The 23,038-nt window shown below is 43.5% G+C and overlaps 1 non-coding gene across 1 annotated transcript; it reads right to left on the bottom strand.

Annotated features, from left to right (window-relative positions):
• Positions 1-6,081: 6,081 nt before the first annotated feature.
• LOC129480006 (small nucleolar RNA U13) lies at positions 6,082-6,184 on the bottom strand. The gene has a single exon (XR_008656913.1). It is a non-coding gene; the product is annotated as a small nucleolar RNA U13 (small nucleolar RNA).
• Positions 6,185-23,038: the final 16,854 nt, after the last annotated feature.

Raw genomic sequence — 23,038 nt, 5'->3', positions numbered from 1 at the left:
GCAAACTCTGCCTCCCAGGTTCAAGTGATTCTCCTGCCTCAGCCTCCCGAGTAGCTGGGACTACAGGCACCCGCCACCATGCCCAGCTAATTTTTGTATTTTTAGTAGAGACACGGGAATCACCATATTGGCCAGGCTGGTTTTGAACTCCTGACCTTGTGATCTGCCTGCCTCAGCCTCCCAAAGTGCTGGGATTACAGCCATGAGATACCACGCCTGGCCAAGTAAAACCTTTCTTCATGGGCTTCCTCTGAGAATTGACCTTAGATTCGTACAAATGGTAGAAACTCAAGGTGAGAAGGAATTTTAAAATCATGTACTCTGACATCTTCATCTTACAAACAAGGAAAGCGATGTTGCTGACCATGAGCTGCCTGAGGCAGATCCTGAGCTAGATTCACATCTGAGACCCTCATGCCTAGCTCCAGACCTGGTACAATCAGGTACTCAGGTGTGCATGCTGTTTTGAATCGAAATGAATTACCCAAAGGGAAAATAAATGAAGGGCACCCAAGAAGAGCTTGCTTCATGGCCTCTTTTTTTTTTTTTTTTTTTTTTTATCAGAGTTTCACTTTGTCGCCCAGGCTGGAGTGCAGTGGCATGACCATGGCTCACTGCAGCCTCAACCTCCTGGATCCAAGCGATCCTCCTATCTCAGCCTCCCAAGTACCTGGAACCACAGGCACACACCACCACAACTGGCTAAGTTTTAATTTATTTCTTTTTAGTTTGTAGAGACAAGATTCTCCCTATGTTGTCCAAGCTGGTCTTGAACTCCTGGGCTCAAGCAATCCTCCCACCTCAGCCTCCCAAAGTGTTGGGACTATAGGCATGAGCCGCTGTGCCTGATCAATGGCCTCTTGAATGACACCAATTGGCCAAAGGCTTCCTTCCAAAGCCAACCAACAATACCCATTGTTGTCAGTCCCATCCTCCAGCTGTTTCCTAAACCACCAAAAATACAGAGCACCTTTGTGCACAGGGAAGACTGAGCTGAACCTTTCTGCTTTCCCTCTTTGATTGTTTTTGCCTGTATTAAAGTGGGCGATGTGGATTATAAATGGTCAGATTACACATTCTAAAATATGACTCCTTTGAGAGTTTTTAATCTATCCGAGGCACAGACAGGCACAGCACGAAAAGAGAAAATATCCCAGCTTCATTAGGGGAAATTTATAGCTTGCCTAGGGTCACCATGGCGACCAAAAGACAGGAACTATTTGTAGATGCCAGCCTCTGTAGAAGAGCTCAGGTAAAGGACAGAGCTACATTTACTGACAACAAACTATGTATCAGGTTGCTTGGCACACATTGCTTTATTCAATCCTTACAAACACATGTGAGATAGTGTTCTCCCACTCAGAACTGAGGAAATTGAGGCTCAGAGGCTGAAAGCCATTCATTGAAGACCACACAAGACTGATCTGAACTGAGGTCTGTCTGACTCTAAAGTCTCCATGAGTTTGAGAGATTGTGGGAGTAGCTGTTCTCAGGTTGAGGCAGGTGGTGGAAGTTGTTTTAAAAGTGCACAGATGGGCCAGGCGCCGTGGCTCACGCCTGTAATCCCAGCACTTTGGGAGGCCGAGGTAGGTGGATCACGAGGTCAGGAGTTCAAGACCAGCCTGACCAACATGGAGAAACCCTGTCTCTACTAAAAATATAAAAATTAGCCAGGCGTGGTGGCGCACGCCTGTAATCCCAGCTACTCAGGAGGCTGAGGCAGGAGAATCTCTTGATCCTGGGAGGCGGAACTTTCAGTGAGCTGAGATCGCACCACTGCACTCCAGCCTGGGCAGTAGAGTGAGACTCCATCTCAAAAAAAAAAAAAAAAAGTCCACAGACATATTGGCACCCTCAGGGAAGCACATCAGTGGGATGGTATAGTCAGGACTCAGGAGAACACTAACCTCCCCCAGGATGCCACCATTCCCAAAAGCCAGCTCATTCATTACTCTTCCTTTTTCCCACTTTAGTTTCTTCCTTCTGTGCTCCCTGAGAAAAAGTTGGGTTGCTTTCCTAACCATAACCACGTACAGGCCAGAGTTGTGGCCAACCACAATGGCTGTCTTAGGTCAAGGCTCATTCCTTGTCTAATCGGTTGAGTCTGGGGATTAGTGTGGGTTCTCTCAGAAGAAAGGATTTGAATACAAGTTTGTCTTTGGAAGGTGCAGGGCAGACTGGTAGGTGAGTGTGGAAGTGACACAAAGACTGCCAGGCGCAGTGGCTCACGCCTGTAATCCCAGCACTTTGGGAGGCCAAGGCAGGCAGATTATTTGAGGTCAGGAGGTCAAGACCAGCCTGGCCAACATGGCGAAAACGTGTCTCTACTAAAAATACAAAAAATTAGCCAGGTGTGGTGGTGGGCACCTGTAATCCCAGCTACTCGGGAGGCCGACGCAGGAGAATCTCTTGAACCCAGGAGGCGGAGGTTGCAGTGAGCCAAGATGGTGTCACTGCACTCCAACCTGGGCGACAGAGTGAGACTCCATCCCCCAACCAAAAAAAGAAGTGACACAAGAAGGGCAACTAGAGTTTAATTCCCTGGGGGGAAACACTCCATGAAACATATGCTTCAGAATTATCCCACCAAAAGGAGGAGGGAATAGATGTATTTATATACCAACTTCCTACTGTTACTGTTTGAAGGCTGCTCTCTGAGGATACTAATTCCCAGTCACTTTCACCCTCCCCTGTGTCTGGGAAGAGCCACCTTCCTCAGCTCTGCAGAAAATAAAAAAGCCTCTGGGCTAAGAGATGTAGATACCAGAAGTTGGGAATGGGCTGGAGCCCACTAAAAGGTCACAGGGAAACAAGTGGAACAGTGACAGCTCTGCTACTTCAGGGCTACAGGTCACATGAATAAAAGCATGGCAGCCCCTGTGCAAGGATCTGCTGCCTCTGACCACTTGGCTCATAAATGAACTGAGGGAGTGGCAGACACTGAGTGTGGTCTTGATTCTTCGGTCAACCCAAATAACAGAGAGAGAAGCTCTCCAAGAGAAAATGATGTTTGTTATTGAGGAATGAGCATTGCAGTGGGAGTACAGGTGGGTATATTCGGGGAAGTAAAGGAAGACAAGGATTGTTTTGTTTTGTTTTTGAGACAGAGTTTCACTCTTGCCACCCAGGCTGGAGTACAATGGTGCAATCTTGGCTCACTGCAACCTCTGCCTCCTGGGTTCAAGTGATTCTCCTGCCTCAGCCTCCTGAGTACCTGGAATTACAGGCGTGCACCACCACACTCAGCTAATTTTTTTTTTTTTTTTTTTTTTTTTTTTTAGTAGAGATGGTGTTTTGCCATGTTGGCCAGGCTGGTCTCGAACTCCTGACCTCAGATGATCCACCTGCCTCAGCCTCCCAAAGTGCTGGCATTACAGGCGTGAGCCACTGCGCCCAGCCCAGTGGGCTGTTATAGCAACTTTTGTGCAAGGTTGTTTTTGTAGTCTCTTGTGACCGTTCTTGTTACCAGGTGCATGTGCACGAGAACCCCTCTTCATGGCTTCATTTGTCAATTTGGTTTGACACAAGTGATTCCATTTTGATTCTGATGACTTTTGTACTTTTCTTTTTTGATCAAGATCTTTCTCTGAAAGCATCTTTGATTAATTATCTTATGGTTAGGTTTTGACTGTCTGTTGGTGTGGAGGTAACCTGTCCTGAGTTGTTAGTCTGGTCCCACATCAGAAGGAATTAACTGGCAACTAGGAGTAAGTGTCAAAACGCTTTTAGCCACATTTCAGCCACAAGGGAGATTTGGAGGGGGTGCCTGTCAGGCTAAATCTATCTGGAGTCCATTGTCAGTTTAATTTTGTCTGTCCCATAGGTATTGGCTAGCATTCAAAGCCCTGGGACAGCATTATTTTTAGAAGTCCTACTGCTGCAGAAATTTAACAGACAACAGATACAAAGTTTAAAAAGGAAAACACAAACTATCATTGATACTAATATGATAATTCCAGCTTGCCTAATGGTTTTGAACCATGAACGAAGGCTTAAAGGCAACCAACTAATAAATCAAATGACTATGTCGAATTAGGTGAGACCTATTGCTTCCATGTGGCCTGCTTTCTTATTTTGTGTATTTGGGTCTTGACTTCCCCAGAGGAATTTATCCGAGTACAGCATGTAGTATTAGCAATAGCACAGACACTGCCTTTTTCAGCTAGATAATCAGGAGCAATTCTATCATCTATTATCTCATGACTGGGTTGAGTTAAAGCAAAAAGTGGCAGTTGTATTAGGGATTTTGTTAAAGTTACCTATTGGATGCACTAAAGGATTTTTTTTTTTTTAGGCTATGTAAATACTTAGGATTGCCATGACAGATGCAACATTTGGTCAAGTTCCCTGCAGAAGCTGCTGAATGTGAAATTTTAATTACATCCTTATTATGCCAAGTGAAAAAGTTAGGCATAAGCAAGGAAAAATTCAGAGGGGCAAGAGTCTCATTATGACGGGAAATCTTGTTCCATCATTTTAGGAACAACATCCCCACAGCATGAAGATGTCAACTGCTCATTCTGGTTTGTAGTTTAAATGTCTCTGGTTATGACATTGGGTGGTTTGGTGAACTTTTGGTATGGCCCACACATCAGGCGTGAGGCTTGACCCTTGAAATTTACATCAAGTTGCCTAACTTCAGCTTACAGGGCTTTAGGAAAGAGCAGTTCCCATTCTTAGTAATTCCATGGGAGAAAAGTGGATTGGAGGAACCTAGAATAATTTAAGATCCAGTTCAATCCACAGGTAAATAATAAAAACTCAAACAAACAAACAAAAATACCCCACACAGGGTTACAATCTAATAACAGGTATATTCTAGTTTTTCTTTAGAAACATAGAAACATAATTTTTCTTTCTACAATCATTCTGATTTCTACCAAAGATAATCCAAGTAAGACTAATTTGTTGTTATTCGTGTTTTATCAAATTTGGCCTGATAAATTCACACAAGCACAGCAGAAATAGTAATTGACCACACAGGAACCTCAGATTAGACTTTTAAAAACTTCTCAAGGCTAGAAAGCTAATCTAAGGCAGACTGCAGACTTTTTCTGCTATATCTACAAATAACTTAAAATATGACATTACATTTAAAACCTTGGTAACGTAACCAGTGTTTCCAATTGTACCTTGTTATTAAAAAAGCAGCTTCTAATTAAACTTATGCAAACAACTTCATTGCGATAAAAATTAAGAATACCCACAGTTTCCAAATTTTGGAGGGACAGAGAAAAAGTAAATGTTGCCAGTTTTGTTCACAAAAGCATACTTTACTAAATTGTTGTAAACTATAGATAGCTTGAGAGAGAAAGTCTCCTTAAATCTGGAAAACAAAACATTTAAGCAAAAAACCAACAATGTCTCAAATATCTGTCTTCATTAGATATTTAATCTCATGTAATTAATTTTTGTTCTGTTTAATCTTAGTTGTCAGTTTCATGAATTTAACAGTTTCTTCATGGAGGTCGTGAATATCTTTACTTAGTCCATTGATCTTAAACTTATCAGAAACCTGTGTTGAGGAGTACTTGCCAGAGTCTTTTCCATTAATCTGATTGCAGATGCATTTAAAGAAGAATTAAAACTGCAGAAGACAGAGGCTTAAAACAGCCATGGTTCAAAATCTGATGAGAGTTCAGCAATTGACAAGGAAACTCAGTTATGTTTATGGCATACAGCATTTTAAGAAGACAACCAGAAAAATGACTAACAGTATCACATTAGGACCATCAAACGTTTATAAATTTTACATAATTTTTAGATCTTTCACATCAATAACATAGTCATATAAATATAACTGAGAGAAGATTTAGCATCACTTTGTTATTTGATCCCATCTGTGCCTCCAATGCTTCTCATACAACTCAATACATCAAACAAGCCTAATTAGTTTAACAGCTCTACAAGCTGAAAAATACATCCTTTGAGGCTCTCCAGGAGCCCGACTAGAAAATCTCAAAGATAATTCGAGATTGAAAAGACTTCATTTAGAACTCTGATATTGAGAAAGCTGGCCAAATATGTCAAAAAGTATAAAACATTTAATTAAAACAGAATTGCAGATCATAGTGAAATAATATTCACTTAACAAGAGTGACTGAAGATTTCAATGTCTGAGGGTGGCACATCTCACACACGAGTGTGAACACTCAATCATCATCCTTATGAACTACAAAAGGATCATGACTGAAGATTTTAAAAGTAAGCTGAGTATGATGGTGTGCACCTGTAGTCCCAGCAACTCGGGAGAATGAGGTGGGAGGATCCCTTAAGTGTAGGAGTCTAAGGCCAGACTGGACAACATAGTGAGACCCTATCTTAAAGAACAAAAATTTCAAAAGCAAATGCAGAAAGTTGCATGTATGTTTTATTTAAAAAAAAAAAAAAGGCTAAAGACTCAGTTTTCCTAAGTAATCAAAAACCTGGCCGGGTGCAGCGGCTCACGCCTGTAATCTCGGCACTTTGGGAGGCTGAGGTGGGTGGATCACGAGGTCAAGAGATCAAGACCATCCTGGCCAACATGGTGAAACCCCGTCTCTACTAAAAATACAAAAATTAACTGGGTGTGGTGGCATGCACCTGTAGTCCCAGCTACTCGGGAGGCTGATGCAGGAGAATCGCTTGAACCCGGTAGGCGGAGGTTGCAGTGAGCCGAGATCATGCCGCTGCATCCCAGCCTGGCAACAGAGCTAGAGTCCATCTCAAAAACAACAACAACAACAACAACAACAACAAACTAATAAAGACAGCATGAAGCACAGGAAATTACCTTGATAAAACACAGAATCTTTGTTTCCTAGGCCAATTACCAAAAAATAAAGTACTCCTGCAGTGTAATTGCTTCTTATAGAAAGTCCTTTTAGATAATCTGAAAATCTAACCTAATGGAAAGGTACTTGAATTCAATTTGACACTGGATGTGTGTGTGTCCAAGGTTATGAGTATACACTATATTATAGAAGAAGTAAACAAAAAAAATAAGTACCTTGAGCAGGGAAACATACGGCTCTTAGAAAAAGTAAAAGCACATTAAGTTTCCTTGTTAGATGGAATAATACAGACATTTCAAGAAAAGCCAACAGCACAGAATCAAGTTATTCTTGGAGGAAAACATTGCTTTTCTAGGCCTTTAAGACAAACATATCAGCATTAGGTCTCAACAGCAGAGTTAGAACCAGAGAAAATAAGTGCAGAAGCTTACCAAAATGTCAAGGGAGAGAGTCATTAAGTTAATTAAGAAAAAAAAACAGTGTGGCCAGGCGTGGTGGTTCATGCCTGTAATCCCAGCACTTTGGGAGGCCGAGGCAGGCAGATCATGAGGTCAGGAGTTTGAGACCAGCCTGGCCAACATAGTGAAACCCAGTCTCTGTTAAAAATACAAAAATTAGCCAGGTGTGGTGGCATGCGCCTGTAGTCCCAGCTACTCGGGAGACTGAGGCAGGAGAATCGCTTGAACCCAGGAGGAGGAAGTTGCAGTGAGCCAAGACCATGCCATTGCACTCCAGCCTGGGTGACAGAGTGAGAATCCATCTCAAAAAAAAAAAAATTAAAAAAGTGTGCCTTCTTAAGGGGAGAAGGAGGAAGAGCAGAAGCCAATGGTGTATGACCTGCAAATCATGTGCAATGAGGTGTAGCAGAAGTTGAGCTTCTGAGACATAAATCTGAAAATCTTCAAGAGAAAGACTCTATTTTGAGAAATTAAATTACTAATTTAAAAGATAGCATTCTAAACCTAGAATTAGGGAAATTAAACAGAAACCATAAAACAGGAAGAGGTTATAGTTCAGAAGATGGTAAAAAATTTAAAGAATCAGATTTCAGGGTTTTTGTTTATTTTTTTAGAGATAGGGTCTTATTATGTTGCCCAGGCTGGAGTGCAGTGGTACCATCATAGCTCACTGCAGACTCAAACTCCTGAGCTCAACTGATCCTCCCACTTCAGCCTCCTGAGAAGGTGGGGGACGGGGGAGGAACTACAAGTGTGCACCATCACGCCTGCCTGATTTTTAATTTTTTTTGTAGAGATTGGGGTCTCATGATATTGCCTAAGCTGGTCTCAAACTCATGGCCTCAAGCAATCCTCCTGCCTCGGCCTCCCAAAGCACCAGGATTACAGGTGTGAGTCACCACACCCAGCCAGATTTCAGAATTAAAAATCAAAACCTCTTGTAATTTTATTTTTTAACTAAGAGCAGTGATACTCCAGGAAACCCTTGTTGCTTTAAACATAGAGAACTAGTTTAGGGTTTTGTACCAGTATATTCAATTTTCAGAAAAATTTATAAACAATTTCCTTCTAAATTTAGCCAACTTGATTACATACAAAATTTATTTCATAAGATTCATCTTTCACAAACCTTTTGCAAGTTGCTCAAACCTCTTATAGCTTGCTTAGGCCTGATTTTGTTTTAGACTTTCTTTTTTAATATTGGAACAAACAATTATTCTACCTTAGGACAAAAATTTACTTTTCTTTTTCTTTATCATTTTTACCACACAAGATTCTTTCTCATACAAAGTTATGTATCTTTTTCACCTTTCTTACCAAAGATACCTTCTCATATTTCTAATTTTCTCTGCATGTCTCTTCTACTTACTGATTTCTGTCTTGTTTTTTTTCTTCTTAAATCTATATTTTGAAACCACCTTTAAATAATGTCTGAATTAGATATAATTATTATTTTTAAATTAAAAACATATATTCATGTTATTTTTTAAAATAATTTTTTACTGGCTAGGTGCAGTGGCTCACATCTATAATCCCAACACTTTGGGAGGCTGAGGCAGGAGAACTGCTTGAGCTCAGGAGTTTGAGACTAGCCTGAGTAACATAGCAAGACTCCATCACTACAAAAAAAATATTTAAACAATATTAAACTAGCCTTATTCATCAAAGAATTACACAAACAAAGATAATTTGCTTTTAAGGCTGGATTTGTGAGTCTATGACCTTAGAACGTCTAGTGGAGACAAATATAGAACTTTCTGACCAGTAAACTCAGGCAAAAATTTATGCTAAGAATTCTGAAGACATTTCTATTTTTATTTTACCAAAAAATTTTTTTTTTTTTTTAGGCAGAATTTCACTCTGTCGACAAGGCTTGAGCGCAATGGCATGATCTCAGCTCACCGCAACCTCCACCTCCCAGGTTCAAGTGATTCTCCTGCCTCAGCCACCTGAGTAGCTGGGATCACAGGTGTGTGCCACCCTGCCCATCTAATTTTTGTATTTTTAGTAGAGTTGGGATTTCACTATGTTGACCAGGCTGGTGTCAAACTCCTGACCTCAAGTGATCTGCCCACCTTGGCCTCCCATTGTGCTGGGATTACAGGTGTGAGCCACCATGCCCAGCCTATTTTACCAACAATTTTAAGATTAGTTTACTTAACAAAAGATTTACCTACCAGGCACGGTGGCTCACACCTGTAATCTCAGCACTTTGGGAGGCTGAAGCAGGCAGATCACGAGGTCAGGAGTTCGAGACCAGCTTGGCCAACATAGTGAAACCCCATCTCTACTAAAAATACAAAAAATAAGCCAGGAGTGGTGGTGCATGCCTGTAATCCCAGCTACTTGGGAGGCTGAGGCAGGAGAATCACTTGAACCCAGGAGACGGAGGTTGTGGTGAGCAGAGATTGTGCCACTGCACTCCAGCCTGGGTGACAGAGCAAGACTCCATCTCAAAAAAAAAAAAAAAAGTATAGATTTATGTTCATGTGAACTTAAAAGCACTTGTGTTAATTACTGTATTTCTAATAAATTACTTTTTAAGCACTTAATTATTTTCCTTCAAGCCAATTAGAGATCTTTGTAAATTTAAAATAATATACATAAAATAAGTAGACACAAAAACATAAAAACATATAGATGAAGAAAAGCAGAAAAATTTATAGTTTTTACTTTAAAATTCTAATCATAATACAGTAAAACAGAGTAATAAACTTGTCAGCTTATAAAAATACAGTTGGATCCAAATTATATCTCTAACAAAATGGGACAAGTTAGGGTCATGTTCATATGGCTAAACTTGAAAATTTTTATTTGTCCTGAGATGTAATATTATGAAGGCTGTGAACCAAATTTTGGGCAGTTTCCATAGCACTTCGGTTTTAAAAAGGCTTTTTTTTTTTAACCTTCTCCTCCTCTTTTTTCAGTTTCAAATGAGTTGTTTTAGTGAACTCTTGGATGTTTATATTTCATTTAGGGGTTGGAGGAAGAATGAAAACCTCCAAGTAGCCTTTAGTAAAAGATTTATCTTGGCCAGGCGCGGTGGCTCACGCCTGTAATCCCAGCACTTTGGGAGGCCGAGGCAGGCGGATCACAAGTTCAGGAGATCGAGACCATCCTGTCAATGGTGAAACCCCGTCTCTACTAAAAATACAGAAAATTAGCCGGGTGTGGTGGCAGGTGCCTGTAGTCCCAGCTACTTGGGAGGCTGAGGCAGGAGAATGGCGTGGACCCGGGAGGCAGAGCTTGCAGTGAGCCGAGATTGCACCACTGCACTCCAGCCTGGACTACAGAGCGAGACTCCATCTCAAAAAAAAAAAAAAAAAAAAAAGATTTATCTTAATACAAGTGAAAAAATTAGCAGATTCAGAATAAACAACAACAAAAGTACATAGAGAGATTAGAAGCCTATTTATGCATCCAGTGTTTAGACTGCTTAACTCTGTAGTTGAGGTTTTCTGAGAAAAACAAGTTTAGAAAATTCAAATAATCCCCATAATGGCCATAAATTTTCCTTGGTATAGTTTGCCCATCAGTTTAAAAATGTGCATGAGATTGGGCCATCAATTTTGAATATCTTTCTAGCTGGAGTCCCATCCCAGAAAGTCTGGCATGCCTAGAATTTTGAGAATCCTGTCCAATTTTTTATTAATTTTTTGAGAGCAGAAGAAACCCCTATAAGCCCTGCTGGGAATGTCAGGGGCTTGGACCCGTGTTTTTTTTTTTTTTTTTTTTACAGTGTACCTGGCACAGAATACTTTTTTTATACCTGGCAGATGGCCTTTGCCCGAAGTTGTCCAACCTGTGACCAAGTTTTCCCTAGTCACGTGGAAATTTTCTTGAGACTGGCAGGCACCCCAGTAGTAATCATACCTGTTTATCTTAACATGGGAGACGTTTTCTTCAAGGACGAGTCCCTCATAGATGGTGGCAACTACCCTAGTGGCTTTTATTTTTTATTATTTTGAGACGGAGTTTCACTCATGTTGCCCAGGCTGAAGTGCAATGGCACGATCTCGGCTCGCTGCAACCTCCATTTCCTGGGTTCAAGCGATTCTCCTGTTTCAGCCTCCCAAGTAGCTGGGATTATAGGCATGCACCACCACACCCGGCTAATTTCGTATTTTTAGTAGAGATGGGGTTTTGCCATGTTGGCCAGGCTGGTCTTGAACTCCTGATCAGGTGATCTGACCGCCTCGGCCTCCCAAAGTGCTGGAATTACAGGCATGAGTCACCGCGCCCAGCCCCTAGTGGCTTTTAATTGGCCCACCTGTGCCCACCACTTAAAATGTTTATTTTTTGCCCTCAGAAGATGTTCAGAAATAAGCAGGGAAAAATAAAAGAACCCCAAATCATTTGCAGATACACATAACCAATCCAAAATGAAACCAAAGTAAGACAGCCTCAAAAATTTTAAGCCAGGTGTGCGGACCACAGGAAATATTATATCAGGCACGCAGAAAAAAAACAAAAGAGAATTCACCGGAAAAGGCGTGCCTCACAGACAGAACATAAATTCTGTAGAAACCAGACTTTGCTCTGTGATGATGCTATCCTCATAGGACATGCTTGCCAGAAAAGACAAAAGCCTTTTATAGTCCCAAGAAGGATGCAAGGTCATTTATTAAGGAGGTCTTGGCCGGGCGCAGTGGCTCATGCCTATAATCCCAGTACTTTGGGAGGCTGAGGCGGGTGGATCCCTTGAGGTCAGGAGTTCGAGACCAGTCTGACAAACATGGTGCAACCCTATCTCTACTAAAAATACAAAATTAGCCAGGAATGGTGGTGCATGCCTGTAATCCCAGCTACTTGGTCGGCTGAGGCAGAAAAATCACTTGAGCCTGGGAGGTAGAGGTTGCAGTAAGCTGAGATCGTGCCATTGCACTTCAGCCTGGGGAACAGGAGTGAAAGTCCATCTCAAAAAAAAAAAAAACAAAAAAAGGCCTTATTACCAGACCAGACCCCAAATAAAGTCAAAGAGCTTCTACGAAAAACAGGGAGGTTCAGCCTGAGAGAAGACTCACCAGAGGCTGGGCATGGTGGCTCATTCCTGTAATCCCAGCACTTTGGGAGGTTGAGGTGGGTGGATCACTGGAGCCCTGTGGAAACATAGAGAAATCCTGTCTCTACAAAAAATACAAAAGTTAGCCAGGTGTGGCGGCATACACCTGTAGTCCCAGCTACTTGGGAGACTGAAGAGGGAGGATGGCTTGAGCCCAAGAGGCAGCAGTTGCAGTGAGCCCAGATTACATTACTCAAGGTGATCTTGATGTAGGTCTCACTTCTAACTCTAAGTCAGGGGTGTCCAATCTTTTTCTCTTCCCTGGGCCACATTGGAAGAAGAAGAATTGTCTTGGGCCACACGTAAAATACACTAACACTAACAATAGCTGATAAGCTAAAAAAAAAAAATTGCAAAAAAATCTTGCAATGTTTTCAGAAAGTTCACGAATTTGTGTTGGGCCACATTCAAAGCTGCATACATGCATGATGAGAACTCTCCCTTCATGGCCTTCCCCAGCCATATGTTTGGGTTTGACACAAGTAACTCCATTTGGATTCTGAAAACTTTCACACTTCTTTTTGTTTTGAGATGGAGTCTTGCTCCGTTGCCCAGGCTGGAATGCAATAGCACGATCTTGGCTCACTGCAACCTCTGCCTCCCAGGTTCAAGTGATTCTCCTGCCTCAGCTTCCCTAGTAGCTGGGATTACAAGCGCCTGCCACCACACCCGGCTAAATTTAGTATTTTTAGTAGAATCGAGGTTTCACTATGCTGGCCAAGCTGGTCAAACTCCCGATCTCAGGTGATCCGCCTGCCTCAGCCTCCCAAAGTGCTGGGATTAGAGGTGTGAGCCACCGCGCCCGACCTAACTTTCACACTTCTTATAGTAAAAGAAGAAAAAAACTCTGCTCACATCATTTTTTACTTCTGACACCAAATGTGTGTGGGGTTTTCCTTCACATTAAACAATTTAATAGCTCTCTGGCCACCAACTGGGTGTCTTACAATACAGTTATGACACTATCCACCTAGAGTCAGACCTTAACCACAGGTTAAGGTCTCAGTCCCAGGAGACTGCCCCCTACTTCAGATATCAGTTGAAAGTAGTGAGTTCCCAAGTTACTCACTCCTCTGTCCGACGTGGCTACAACGTTTCACCAACTTCAACTCGGAAGCTCTCTGAACCTTTTGTTTTTTATTTATTATTATTATTATTTGAGATGGAGTCTCGCTCTGTCACCCAGGCTGGAGTGCAGTGGCGTGATCTCGGCTCACTGCAAACTCCGCCTCCTGGGTTCAAGCGATTCTTTAGCCTCAGCCTCCTGAGTAGCTGGGACTACAGGTGTGCACCACCATGCCCAGCTAATTTTTATATTTTTAGTAGAGATGAGGTTTCACCATATTGGCCAGGCTGGTCTTGAGCTCCTGACCTCATGATCCACCTGGGCCTCCCAAAGTACTGGGATTACAGGCGTGAGCCTCCGTGCCCAGCCTGATGCCATTTCAAACAAGGACCTTTTCATTGATGTTTAGTATGAGAGATTCTTGGGACCTGAGATCTTTTTTTTTTTTTTAAATCCAGAGTTTGCTAATACAGACTTCACACAACCTATCCCAGAAGTTGTAGATGAAGTAATTCAGGATTGTCTTGTGAATGTCAGACATCTTCCCTGCAAGAATATTGTCCTCTCTGGTGGTTCAACTATGTTCAGGTACTTTGAATATTGCTTATGAGAGATTCGAACTCTAAGATGCCAGGAATTAAGTGAGGAATTGAGTAGCGGTAGATTGAGGCCAAAACCTGTTGATACACAAATCACTACACAACACATGTAGCAATACAGTCTGATTTGGAGGATGCATGCTGGCATCTACTGAGTATGCCATGCTAAAAAGGATTATCAAGAAACTGGACCTAGCATTTCTCATCATAATCCAGTGTTTGGAGTCCTGTCATAAAACTGACCTCATAGTTATTGGGGTTAGAGAGGTGGGGAAGAGATCAGCTTTCTGATTACCTGTTTTTTCTGGATGGCTGGTTTTGAGGTTTTATACCTGGCTGGAGGCCGGGTGCAGTGGCTCAGGCCTGTAATCCCAGCACTTTGGGAGGCTGAGGCAGGTGCATCACCTGAGGTCAGGAGTTTGAGACCAGCCTGGCCAACATGGCGAAACCTCATCTCTACTAAAAATACAAAAATTAGCCGGGCGTGATGGCGCACACCTGTAATCCCAGCTACTCTTGAAGCTGAGGCAGGAGAATTGCTTGAACCTGGGAGACAGAGGTTGCTGTGAGCCAAGGTCATTCCACTGCACTCTAGCCTGGGCAATGAGTGAGACTCCATCTCAAGAAAAAAAAAAAAAAAACTGGCTGGAAACAGTAAGACTAAACATGATCATACAGGCGTATTTTTGTAAGTGTACCTCCATGCAGATGTAGAAGACAGCGAAAATGATTAAGTGTATTTCTTCAGACAGAATATTTGAATTTTATGTGTAACAAAAAAAAAAAGTGGGTTTTAGTTCTTTCTGGGCCTTGATATTTTTAAGGAATTGTTTAAGATTTGATGTTTTTTTTTTTTGGTGTGTAGGTGGTTCCATGATGCTTGAATTGCACACACCTCTACATGTGCAATGTAAAATCTTGTTTATATTTCATACTTTTTATACTTTGAGAAAAAGATTAAAAGAAAACCTGTAATATTTGAAGGGGGGAAGTGACCAAGTAAAGGATAAATTTTTAAAAATAGACTCATGAGGGCCAGACGCAGTGGCTCATGCCTGTAATCCCAGCACTTTGGGAGGCTGAGGCGGGCGGATCACGAAGTCGAGAGATTGAGACCAGCCTGACCAACATGGTAAAACCTCGTCTCTACTAAAAATATAAAAATTAAGTCGGCATGGTGGTGGGCACCTGTAATCCCAGCTACTTGGGAGGCTGAGGCAGGAGAATTGTTTGAACCTGGGAAACAGAGGTTGCAGCAAGCCAAGATTGCTCCAGTGCACTCCAGCCTGGGTGACAGAGTGAGACTGTCTCAAAAAAAAAAAAAAAAAAGAGACAAAATGCATAGGACAATTAAGGATAAGATTTTATTGAGGCTACTGCAATAGGGAGAGCCATCTAGATGTGAAGATCAAAGTATTGTGGCAAAGTAGCTTTGCCTTAGACCTTTCTAGTTAGGAATGGGCAAGTCACAGGTGCATGAGGAACAGTTAGAATGGTTTGCAATCAGGGGAAGTCTCTGCCAGCTGAACAGAAAATGTTTACTTTTGTCTCTAATTTCAGGGGGACAGGCAATTCTAATCTTAATCGCTCATGAAAAAAGGAACATGAAGTTGAAGGGTCTGCATTTGACCTTGTCACAAATACCTGGAAGTCATCTGTGAATCCTATAGAAGGGAGTCTTATCTAAATTAGTGGAGCCTGGAGCAGTGGCTCACACCTGTAATCCCAGCACTTTGGTAGTTCCAAGGTGGGCGGATCACCTGAGGTCAGGAGTTTGAGACCAGCTTGGCCAGCATGGTGAAGCCACATCTGTACTAAAAATACAAAAATTAGCTGGGCATGGTGGCACACATCTGTAATCCCAGCTATTCGGAAGGCTGAGGCAGGAGAATCGCTTGAACCCAGGAAGCAGAGGTTGCAGCCAGCCGAGATTGCTCCACTGAACTCCAGGCTGGGTGACAAGAGCGAAACTACATCTCAAAAAAAAAAAAAAAAAAGAGACCTCCATCACTACAAAAAATTAAAAAGTTAGCCGGTGTCCCAGCTACTTGGGGGCTGAGGTGGGAGGATTACTTGATCTTGGGAGGTAGAAGCTACAGTGAGCTATGAATGCACCACTGCACTCCAGCCTGGGCAACAAAGCGAGACCCTGTCTCAAAACAAAAACAAAAACAAAAAACAAACATAGAAGAGAAAGAAATAAGTAATTAATTAATTAATGGGAGGAGCCAGTGGTTCTTATAGGTAAGTGATTTCCAGGAGCACAAAAGGATGAGGGGAGTGTGAAAAACAAAAGGTTGGGGGATGTCTTAACTATTGCCATTTTCCAGGAGCATAGGGCTTAGGTAAAGTTCAACATTGTTAATCTCATGAAAAAAGTATGAAAATTAAACAAAAAAGGGACACACACACATAGGCTCTGGCTCCCTGCATTGGAGATGCCAGAAAGAGCAATCTCTTAAAAGGCATTCCTGCCGTTCTCCTGCTGCCTTCCCATTGCTTGCTTGATTTATTTACTTTATTTATTTATTTATTTATGATGGCGCCTCACTCTGTTGCCCAGTCTGGAGTGTGTGGTGCTATCTTGGCTCACTGCAACCTCCACCCCTCCACCTCTCGGGTTCAAGCAATTCTCCTGCCTTGGCTTCCCGAGCAGCTGGGATTATAGGTGCCTGCCACCATACCCAGATAATTTTTGTATTTTTAGTAGAGACAGGGTTTCGTCATATTGGCCAGGCTGGTCTCAACTCCTGACTTCAGGGTCTGCCCACCTCAGCCTCCCAAAGTGCTGTGATTACCGGTGTGAGCCACTGCACCTGGCCCCCATCAGCCTCCCAAAGTGCTGTGATTACCGGTGTGAGCCACTGCACCTGGCCCCCATTGCTTTGAGATAAAGGCCAAAGTCCTTAGCAAGGCCTCCAGGCCCCACTGAGCTGGCCCCTGCCTACTTCTCTGGCCTCACCTCAGAGCCTTTTTCCCCTCTCTCTGTGCACTCCAGTTTCACTGCTCTTTCTGGAACACACCATTCTCTCTTTTGCCTCAGGGCTTTTGCTCAAGTTGTTCTTTCTGCCTCAAAAGCTCTCCAACCCTCCTAACCTCAAACCCCACCCCAATGTGGACACCTCAAGCTTGGTTAGTTACCTCTTCCTCATTCTTCAGTCTTTATTGTCAGCTGAAGAGTGATGAGGGTCACGAATTTCAAAGGCAGGGTTCTATTTCTCATAAAGGTTGCAGCCTGCAACATGGGCCATTCTTTTTTTTTTTTTTTTCTTTTTGAGACAGAGTTTCACGCTTGTTGCCCAGGCTGGAGTGCAATGGGGCAATGGGGCGATCTCAGCTCAATGCAACCTCTGCCTCCCGGGTTCAAGCGATTCTCCTGCCTCAGCCTCCCCAGTAGCTGGGATTACACGCGCCCGCCACCACGCCCAGCTAATATTTGTGTTTTTAGTAGAGACGAGGTTTCACCGTGTTGGACAGGCTGGTCTCGAACTCCTAACCTCAGGTGACCCACAAGGTGGCCATTCCGACAGGTTGGGAAGCATAGCCTATGACAGAAGATGGGGAACAGGCGCTTCAAGAATGGGAAGTGTAGAGGCCGGGCGCAGCAGCTCATGCCTGTAATCCCAGCACTTTGGGAGGTTGAGGCGGGTGGATCATGGGGTCAAGAGACTGAGACCCTCCTGGCCAACATGGTGAAGCGCTGTCTCTACTAAAAAATACAAAAATTAGCTGGGTGTGGTGGCGCATGCCTGTAGTCCCAGCTACTTGAGAGGCTGAGGCAGAAGAATCGGTTGAATCTGTGAGGCGGAGGTTGCAGTGAGCAGAGATCACGCCACGGCACTCCAGCCTGGGTGACAGAGCAAGATTCTGTCTTAAGAATTAAACAATAAATTAATTAAAAAAATAAAATTAAAAAGATGCTCCTTCTGGGCCAAATGGTCAGAGTATGGGCTGGAATTTAGCCCAGTCTTGCCTCCTTATGCAGTAAACAGCCTATCCCACCATTTGCAGTGGCCCTGCAGAGTCTCTGGAAGGAGTCCTCTTGTCTAAGGTGACCTTTCATTGACAAGATACACTAGGTCATTTCTTATTTTCTGTGGTGAAGTCCCCAAATGCCAGTGGGACCTCGACCCCTGCTGGTGTCCAGGTTTTGTCACTGTCGTGAGAAGGAATTCAAGGACTAGTAGAAAAATAGTGAAAGTACCAAGATTTATTGCAAAGTGCGAAGTACGAAGTATACACTCAAGAAAGGGAGGTGCAGGTGTTCTCAAGACAGCTGTGCCATTGGGTTTGAGGTTTCTATCTTTACTGGTTTCCTTAACCAAGGGGTGGAATATTCATGAAGATTCCTGGAAAAAGGTGAAGATTTCTCAGAACTGCCCTTTTTTTTTTTTTTTTTTGAGACGGAGTCTTGTTCTGTCGCCCAGGCTGGAGTGTAGTGGCGCAATCTCGTCTCACTGCAAGCTCCGCCTCCCGGGTTCACGCCAGTCTCCTGCCTCAGCCTCCAGAGTAGCTGGGACTACAGGCTCCCACCACCACGCCCAGCTAATGTTTTATATTTTTAGTAGAGCCCGGGTTTCACCATTCACAGGATGGTCTTGATCTCCTGACCTTGTGATCCGCCCACTTCGGCCTCCCAAAGTGCTGAGATTACAGGCATGAGCCACCATGCCCAGCCTTGTTGCCGCCCATTTTTACACCAAATACGGGCGTTCCTGGGACTGTCCAGGTGCTGGTGGGTGTATGATTTGGTATGTTAATGAGCGTATAATGAGGTCTTAGGAGAAACCTAGGTCAAATTCAGCCCCAGGTTGGGTCCAGTCCATCTTAGCCAGCTTGGCCTATACTCTGATTTTTCAGGGTTTTATCACCCCTAGCTTATGCAGCCATTTCAAAAGTTGCCTTTTATTAGTCATGTGAATCTGTTGCCTAGGATTTTCCTTTTTTTTTTTTTTTTTTTTGAGACGGAGTCTCACTCTGTTGCCCAGGCTAGAGTGCAGTGGCACAATCTCGGCTCACTGCAACCTCTGTTTCCCAGATTCAAGTGATTCTCCTGCCTCATCCCGCTAGTAGCTGGGATTACAGGCACATGCCACCATGCCCCGCTAATTCTTGTATTTTTAGTAGAGATGAGGTTTTGCCATGTTGACCAGGCTGGCCTCGAACTCCTGACCTCAGTTTATCCACCCTCTTTGGCCTCCCAAAGTGCTGGGATTACAGGCATGAACCACCGCGCTCAGCCTGCCTGGAATTTTCTGTTCTTCTGCCACTGCCCTGTATTATTCTTGTGTCAACATGGGGTTCAGATATCTAAATTCTTGTGAGTAGTGAGCACATTGTAAACTAGTTACATGTGTTAACTGATTTAATCCTCACAATAACATTATTATACTATTATTAACTTCATTTTTTTTTTTTTTGAGACAGGGTCTCACTTTGTCACCCAGGCTAGAGTACAATGGCGTGATCACAGCTTACTGCAGCCTTCAACTCCTAGGCTCAAGCAATCCTTCTGCCTCAGCCTCTAGAGTACCTGGGACCACAGGCATGTGCCACCATGCCTAGCTAATTTTTTGAATTTTTTGTAGAGAAGAGGTCTCACTATGTTGCTCAGGCTGGTCTTAAACTGCTGGGCTCAAGCTACCCACCCACCTTGGCCGGGTAACTTCATTTTTAACATACGAGGAGTTGAAGCCACAGAGTGGTTCCATTTGCTAAATTATAGGGCTGGGGATTTGAACCCAGGCCACCTGGCTTTCTTAGCCAAGGCAGTGAGAGGCTCCACCTACCTTAGTCCTAGCTGAGCTGGGGTGTGTGAAGAACACCCTTGCTGCTTCTCCTTGTTTCCAGCGTGTGTAGGAGCAACTACCTCTCAGAATGGAAACACTCCTTTCTTTGATATGCTAATACATTCCTTGGTCAGGGCAGCAAGGCCTGAGATCCACTGTTTCCTTCAGAGGACTGTCTGAATCTACCCTACTGGCTCAAAACTTTCTCTCAGAGGGCAATGGCCTCTCCCTTATTTCCTAGTTATTGTGGGACACCTCCCCAGGGTACCCGAGTTCTGACAACAAACACCCACTCAGATCACTGGAAAATCCAAACCAGTCTAAAAATTTCAGAGGCGGGATTGTCTAATTTTTTTCTCTTTACACAATAAACTTTTGAAATGCTACAAGCAAAAAGAATTCTGGAATTTGTAGATATTTAGATGGTTTGAGGGACTGGACTGTTAGAGGAACCCTAATGTGAAGGCTTTTGTTAAGTGGAGGACCAGATTTGTAAATCAAACAATCACCGCCTAGCCAGATAAAAATAACAGCTTCCATTTCCTGGCTCTTACTACAGACTAGAAATTGCAAGGGCTTTACATCTGTCATCATCTCTCTCTAATAACACCTTTATAGAGGTATAATTCACATACTGTACTTTTAAAGTATGCAGTTCAGTGTTTTTTTTTTTTGAGACGGAGTTTCGCTCTTGTTGCCCAGGCTGGAGTGCAATGGCGTGATCTCGGCTCACCGCAACCTCCGCCTCCCAGGTTAAAGCCATTCTCCTGCCTCAGCCTCCCGAGTAGCTGGGATTACAGGTATGCACCACCACGCCCGGCTAATTTTGTATTTTTAGTAGAGATGGGGTTTCTCCATGTTGGTCAGGCTGATCTCAAACTTCCGACCTCAGGTGATCCGCCCGACTCAGCCTCCCAAAGTGCTGGGATTACAGGTGTGAGCCACCGTGCCCGGCTGGGGTTTTTTGTTTTTATTTTTGTTTTTTTTTTCTGTATATTCACAAGGGTATGAAGCCGTCACCACTAATTCCAGAACGTTTCCATCACCCGAAAAAGAAACCCCATGCCAGTTAGCAGTCACTCCCCCATTCCTCTCCCCTCAGCCCCTGGTTAACCACTAATCTACTTTCTGTGTCTATTTGCCTATTGTGGATATTTCATATAAATGGAACTATACAATATGTAGTTTTTTTGTGCCTGGCTTTTTTCATTTAGCATATTACCAAGTTTCATCCACGTTGTAGCTTTATTTCCTTTTTATAACCAAATACTATTCCGTTGTATGAATACGCTACATTTTGTTTATCTACTCATCAATAGATGGACATTTGGGTTGTTTCCAGTTTTGGGGTACCATCATCTCTTTTAATCTTCATGCCACCTCTAGAAGTATGTATTGCTTTCCTCCACTGATTGACTGAGTGAATTGTGTTTTCTTTCTTACCATCTCTTTTTGTTTATACAGATGGGGCCTCCCTGCGTTGCCCATGCTGGGGTGCAGTGGCCATTTACAAGAGCAATCATAGTGCACTGCAGCCTCTAACTCCTGGCCTCAAGGGATCCTTCTGCTTCAGCCTCCCGAGTAGCTGGGTCTACAGGCATGCGCCACCATGCCCAGTTAATTTTTGTATTTCTAGTAGAGATGGGGTTTCACCATGTTGGCCAGGCTGGTCTTGAACTCCTTACCTGGTGATCCACTCGCCTCAGCCTCCCAAAGTGCTGGGATTACAGGTGTGAGCCACCACGCCCAGCCTTTATTTCTTTATTAAAATGTACTTTAGGCCGGGTGCGGTGGCTCACACTTGTAATCCCAGCACTTTGGGAGGCCGAGGCGGGCGGATCACGAGGTCAGGAGATCGAGACCACAGTGAAACCCCGTCTCTACTAAAAATACAAAAAAAATTAGCCTGGCGTGGTGGCGGGCACCTGTAGTCCCAGCTACTCAGAGAGGCTGAGGCAGGAGAATGGCGTGAACCCGGGAGGCGGAGCTTGCAGTGAGCCGAGACTGCGCCACTGCACTCCAGCCTGGGCGACAGAGCCAGACTCCGTCTCAAAAAAAAAAAAAAAAAAAATGTACTTTAACTGGCTGGTCACAGTGGCTCACGCCTGTAATCCCAACACTTTGGAAGGCCGAGGCTGGTGGATCACGAGGTCAGGAGTTCAAGACCAGCCTGGCCAAGATGGGGAAACCCCATCTCTACTAAAACTACAAAAAAAATTAGCCAGGCACGGTGTTAGGCACCTGTAATCCCAGGTACTCAGGAGGCTGAGGCAGGAGAATCACTTGAACCCGGGAAGCGGAGGTTGCAGTGAGCCGAGATCGCGCCACTGCACTACAGCCTGGGCTACGGAGTATCTAAAGAAAAAAAAAAAGAAAAAAAGAAAAAGAAAAAGAAATAAGGTACATTTGCAGAAGTATAATCACTAACTCAGATGTTATCTTATGTGTAAAAGAGGCAAGGATTAGTGTAATTTATCCTTTAAGGAATATAGTAACTCAGGCAGGAGACATGGGGGCCCATGTGCTCTATTCTGTTTTATCTTCAAAACATCTTTCCAGTCCTGTTTCTCACATCAGAAAAGGATAGAAATTCTGTTCTTTCCAACCCCACTGCTACGTCAATCAAATGAAAATGTCCTGAGCCATGAATCCAGCTCCTGGAGTGCAGAATCTTTCTATCAAGAAAAATTCTGGCATTATTTTATGTTCTCAGCACTTGGTGGACTCTAAGAGGTCACCTGGTCCTTTCCTCAGCCCACAAGATTCCCGCAGAAGAGCAGTAGCTCAGAGGTTTTACTCTGCAGCCCTGACTGGATTCAAATACCGTCTGTGTGTTAATAGGGGCATGACTTTCGGCTCAGAGACTTTGGGACTCTCTGAGCTTCAGTTTGGTCAATATAAAATGGAATTAGTATCAAAGTTAATGTGAGGAGTGAGTGAAGCGATGACAGAGGACTGTCATATTGTAAACTCAAACCGTGGCTTCCTATTTCCCTATTCACGGTGGATGGGGAGATATCTCCGTGCCAAGTTGACCCCCTCCCCAACTCCGCACACGCTGGTCCTTTTCCCCTAATCATCTCCCACCGCCTCCATCCCCCACTATCCTTTCCTGGGTAACTTCTTATTCTTCAGATCTTATTTTATTTTTTAAAAATTTTTATTATTTATTTACTTATTTATTTTTGAGATGGAGTCTGCTCTGTCGCCCAGGCTGGAGTGTAGTGGCGCGATCTCGGCTCACTGCAACCTCAGCTCCAGGGTTCAGGCGATTCTCCTACCTCAGCCTCC

Source organism: Symphalangus syndactylus, chromosome 3 (genome assembly GCF_028878055.3).
Source record: "Symphalangus syndactylus isolate Jambi chromosome 3, NHGRI_mSymSyn1-v2.1_pri, whole genome shotgun sequence".
Lineage (NCBI taxonomy): Eukaryota > Metazoa > Chordata > Mammalia > Primates > Hylobatidae > Symphalangus > Symphalangus syndactylus.
Note: the sequence above shows the minus strand (reverse complement) of the source record. Positions and strands in the feature narration are given on the sequence as shown.